Genomic DNA, 5,669 nt, shown 5'->3' with positions numbered 1-5,669 from the left:
TTATAATTTTTCTTTAATATCTTTCGGGGGGCAAGGGGCTCCTTAGTTTTCTTTTATTGGGCTTGGCTTTATTTATTTCATTTTTGTGTGTTATTAACTATAATAATTGGGAGATTCTGTTTATATTGTAGTTCTTTATAAAATTTATTCAAATTAGTGGATTAATGAATGGAGATGTTAAAAGAACTACAAGAGTTGCATTTTATTGTTGTCAATTTTCCTTTAGGACAATAGTTTGATATTGTTGCCTTCGCTTTCCTTTTTGTCTTTTTGTATTATACGGGAAAAAAGTCGAATTCTACTGCTTAGCAGTTAGCATAATTTTTTTTTTCAATTTTTAAAAATTTAATTTTATTTAAAAAATAGAAAAATTATAATTAAACTATAGGAACTTAAATTAGATTTTTTTTGGATCGAACGAGTCTATGCCAAACAAGAAAATCTAACATGTCATAACATAATCCAACACTTGCAATGAGTAAAGAAAAAACCATGGAAGAGAATTAAGGACAATTTACAATCTATATTAGACAGTTTCAGCCAACATGTATAAAAAAGAAAATGACAACAGATGAAAAAAGCCAAGGATGAGTTGCCAACTTCTCGAAAGTCGTCTTCTTCGTTGTTATAACGGGAAAGCCGAAGTGCAGTTTTTCGATCCATTGCACGTATCGTTCACATGAGAAGAGGTGAACAAAGATACCTGTTTTGGCTGCTGGAAATCACCACCGTTGTTGGAGAACCTCGAAATGTCAGACTTGAACCGCCATATTCCACCGTGTGCTAGTGAACACCCTTGAGTTCCGATACACTTTTACTCTTCCGATCTAAGCAGCTGATACCTAAGATGCAATGAGACTTTTAGGAGGTTGGCTCAATGATAACAGTCGTTTTACTATCAAAATAATTGCTGACTTCTTAATAAATAAAAATTAAAAGGTAGTATAGAGAAACATAGTCGATCTACATGGACTGTGGTGTTTCTGATTTAATAAAACTCTTTCTTGATTTTAGAAGAATATAGAATTCCAGATGAGGTTGAAAAGGTATAATACAATAAATTAAATAATAAAAAAAGGAAAAATAATATAATAATAAATATTAATAGTAATAAATATAAAATGTGGATTTTTGAAAGTTGTTTTTAAAATAAAACATAAGAATTAAATAAAAGAAAAATAATTAAATAAACAAATTAAAGATATTGAGATAAAGAGAAACTTATTGTGAAAGCATTCTCAGACTTCAGCTTCGCCTCAAATTCTTCGGATCATCAAAATTGATTTTACTTCAAGATTCACGTCAGCTTACAAGGACAATTCTTTGCTGCCAACTCGGATTGTGTCGTTTCAATAACAACTGATTCCAATCTCAGTTTCCTCTTAGGAAACAATTTTGCTAAGTGTGTTCTCGGGAAGTTGAATATGTTTCAATAAACAAATCCTTCTTCAAACGTTAACCAGAACACTATACGAACCAATGTCGAAATCGTTTTGATTTGAAAAGTAAACTCATAAAACAGAGAGAAAATCTGAAGCGATTTAAGTATCTTACAATTCTTACGTTTGGAATTGAGCATTCACTTTAGTCTTCGGCTTGAAAGAAAATTAGCTACACATAACCAAAGTCATACTTAGCCTAATAGAAAAGTATGCGAAAAATAGAGAGAAAGCTAGAGAGAAAAAAGAAGATTTTATTCTCAAATGAGAGAGATATATTTTTAGGCTCACCTTTAGAGGGTATTTATAGCCTTCAAATTCCTAAAAACAAACTAAACATCTTAAATCCTAATTAAAACACTTAAAACTATTTAAATTAAAATACCTAAAAAAATAATATAATATAAAAATAATATCCTAAATCCTAATTAAAATACTAAAACCTATTTAAACTAAAATACATAAAACAAATATAAAATATAAAAATAATATCCTAAAACTTAATTAAAATACTAAAAACCTATTTAAACTAAAATACAAAGATAAAATATAATGTTTAAAATATTATCTTAAACTTGAGTTTAATCCAAATCCAAATTCCATCCAACTTTGATTCCGAAAATAAAAATCTACAGAATTGTGTCATTTTTGTACAATTTTCAAAATCTTACGTTCTGTATATAAAATGAATTAAAATGAACAAATAAGCCACAAAAATCAATGATTAAGAAGTAATTTAAAAGTAAAATATTAACTAAAATAATCACTCAGGTTGTTGGAGCTTTTTGCTAAGAAAGCGTCCACCCCATCCCCTGACCCTATTGAGAGCATGAAGGTATGGCTGCATTTAATTCAATTTTAACATATAATGTCCATCAGAAATAATATTGAACGTGATTCAAATATTTTACTCTATAATTATCATCTGATAAAGATACAAATCATTCATTAATAACATTATAATTTAATCTTTTTACACAAATAACCTAAAAACGTTCCTCACAAATATTATGATTTAACGGTATGTAATTTTTGTCTGAGTAGTTACAATTCCTCTTTATAAATATTTTGACATATTTGTAAACTTTATACGAATAAAATTAGAAATTCTCACAAAAAGCTCCTCTTTATTTATAAAAATTATTATTTGATCTCGTACCTTTCGAGTTTCGATAAGTTTGCTTTGCGTCTCAAGCCTCCTTATAATCCCATGGTATTGTTTAGGATCACATATATGAGTTCGTCTTCTGCAAGGTCGAATGATAATGACGGTGTAATTCCGGCATTTGCTCACCTTAAAATAAACGTGGATCCGCCATTACCTATCAACCTTGTGCAGGAAACAAAAAGATCAGAGTGACTGATGGATCATATTTTTATGGAGTTAGAGCTGTTGTTTTTAAAATTTTCAGATTATTCATTCCAAGATCAACAAGTGTGTTTGATCCACGCTTTCCTCTGATCTCCATCAAAGTGGTCGTAAGTTCCGCCAACGCCAAAAACAAATATAAAAAAATGAACTAGGCTAATTAATCACACCACTTCAATTTATCAGTTAATTTTACATATTTTCATTGATATAATAATATATTTATCTTTCAACATTTATACATTACATCAATTTAACTCTAACTATAAAAAATCAAAACATTATTTACATATTACATAAAAATTGATAACTACGTTGTTGAATTTCTTTTATAATTATTACTAAATTGAAGTGAAATTTTTTAAAATAAATATTAATATCATGATTAATTATCCTTAATTACTTAACTTCTAAAATTAACATAACTACATTATTCTTCTTTGACACAATGTAAAAATAGATGTTCAGACTATACCCAAAGTTAACTTTAGATATTTTAAGATTTTTTCGCTTAAAGTCTTTAACGTTATCTCCATTACAATTTTAGGTGTTTACGTCGTAAAGCCTTTAAATCCCACCGTTAAATGACTTGGACCGCTCTCGTAAATTTTTGAACTTTTTATCTTTTTAAAAAAATAAAATTAATATTTTAAAAAACACTAATATTTCAAAAATATCAAAATTACCTTTAAGATTCCTAAACCCAAACTATTCACCTCTTTTATCAGTTCCTGTCGTGACCGCATATCCATTGGTCATCATCAGACTCCATTGCTGGCTAATCCCCTTGTTGTCACCCTTAAATCCATTGTCGATAAAAAATCACAACAAATTGATTGCAAATCATCATAAATCAATAACATTTCTTCTTCTTATTTCTTCTATTTGAGAAAATTAAGAAAATATATGATTTTTAAATAATAATTATTTTATTTTAAAAAAATTAACAAAATATGAGAGCGATATGTATCAATTATCAGTAGAATTTTGATCGTCGTTACATTATAAATACCTAAAAGTGTAATGGAAAAATATTAAACATTTATTTTGAGAAAAAAATTCTTTAGACATTTATTATTAACAAATAGTATAATTTGAATATTTATTTTTCATTAAGCTTTCCTTTTTTTTTTAATAGGGATCAATTTGTCCAATTTCCAAATTAAGGGAGACCTAGAAAGGACTTTTTACCATTCATTATTCTAAATTCCCCATTCCTTAACCACTATAACGATACCGCGTAAAAGACCAAAAACGAAAGTCGGTATTCGATTCGCTGCCCAGCGATAAAACCACCTTGAAGAGGCAATATCCTTCCCAAATTCCAACCTTAAAAACACGCCTCTTTTTTTTTTTTTTTACAGCAGATCGGATCCTTCGAAGCATCCACCGATTCATTTTCAGCCAGTTTTTTTCTTTAGTATCGATCAAACATGAGCTTCCTCTTTGGCAAGAGAAAAACTCCCGCAGGTATCTGTTTTTGCTTCTTTTTTTACTTAATCATTAAAGTTTTCATTAATGGCGAAAAGGGTCTTCGATTCTCGTTTAGATCGTTACGGTTTGAGTTTTGTAAAGTGAACCTAGAAAAGGGTTTTAGTAATTGGATAATATGCATGATTCAAAAAGCAGTTTTGTTGTAGAAATCGACTCTTTTTTTATAATTCATAATTTCGATGTGGTATGCTAAAATTGTGTTAATTTTAGAAGAATATTCGCTATTTGTTTATTTGGTTTTGTTTCGGATAATAAGATCGATCATTTGTCACTTTTTGTTCATATTTGTGCCAAATTTCAATGGGTATTTTTCTTTTCAAATTATTGAATGATAATGTGTAAATTCCATGTAGTTTCTCGGAAGTTGTAAACTAAAAGAATAGGTGGTGTTGCATTTTATGGCGTATTGAAAATTATTGAATGATTAAATGGTTGTTTGTTCATATTTGTTTCAATTTTTTATTAATGTCGAAAAAAGATTTAGGAAGTTCGTTTGGATTTTGTAATGTTTCTAGTAATTGGATAATATATGTGATTAAACTAGGAGTTGATTTTATTCTGCTGATTATGTGTGGAGATTGACTAATTGTTTCTATTATAATTCAAAATTTCGATATGTACTGCTAATATTATGTTCGTTTAGAATTTGATTGTGAATTATGGTATTAAATGCAAAATGTTTTGTGCTATTTGTTATTGCTTTAGTTTTAGATAATAAGAACAATTGTTTGCATGGTAATGTGTAAATTCCGTGTCGTGTTAAAAGAGGCAAGCTAAAAGAATAGGTATGTCATGCATTGTATGGTGTCGGTTAAATGGCCTTGATGTTTTCTGTAGTTTCTGTGCCACGGAGGTATTTAGGCTGTGAATTTAGATGGTGTCTGTCGTCGATTTCATATTGAGATGTTGAGTAATATCTGAAAGTATTTATGGTTTTTGGTTTCAGAGCTTCTGCGGGAAAATAAGAGGATGTTGGAGAAACCTATCAGAGAGATAGAAATTGATTGAAGAGGAAACCAAATAACTTGTGAACCAAGTTCTTGATGAGATTGGAATTGATATCAATCAAGAGGTAAAATTTTTCACCATCTCTTGCACATAGCTTTAATAGTTTACCTTTCTCACCATAAATATTTAATTACGATGTACTAACTCTGCTTATCCTTATCCGATTCACAGCTCGTCAATGCACCATCATCTGCTGTTGCGGCACCAGCTTCAAAGGGCAAGGTTGCTGCGCAGGCAGAACCAACTGGGAACGATGACGGTGGGATAGATAGCGACTTACAGGCAAGGCTAGACAATTTGATAAGGATGTAGTAAGTATGCCTTATTTCTCTTTTGTATAATATATAAACAATTCCCTC

At 29.4% G+C, this 5,669-nt stretch overlaps 1 long non-coding RNA gene across 1 annotated transcript; it reads left to right on the top strand.

Moving 5' to 3' along the window:
- The first annotated feature begins 4,149 nt into the window (after positions 1-4,149).
- Positions 4,150-5,647, top strand: LOC120173467. The gene is made up of 3 exons (XR_005521062.1): positions 4,150-4,278; positions 5,249-5,374; positions 5,482-5,647. It is a non-coding gene; the product is annotated as an uncharacterized LOC120173467 (long non-coding RNA).
- The last annotated feature ends 22 nt before the right edge of the window (positions 5,648-5,669 follow it).

This window comes from Hibiscus syriacus, unplaced genomic scaffold (assembly GCF_006381635.1).
Source record: "Hibiscus syriacus cultivar Baekdansim isolate YM2019G1 unplaced genomic scaffold, ASM638163v2 tig00111952_pilon, whole genome shotgun sequence".
Lineage (NCBI taxonomy): Eukaryota > Viridiplantae > Streptophyta > Magnoliopsida > Malvales > Malvaceae > Hibiscus > Hibiscus syriacus.
The sequence above is the reverse complement of the archived record's forward strand: the minus strand, read 5'-3'. Positions and strand labels throughout refer to the sequence as shown.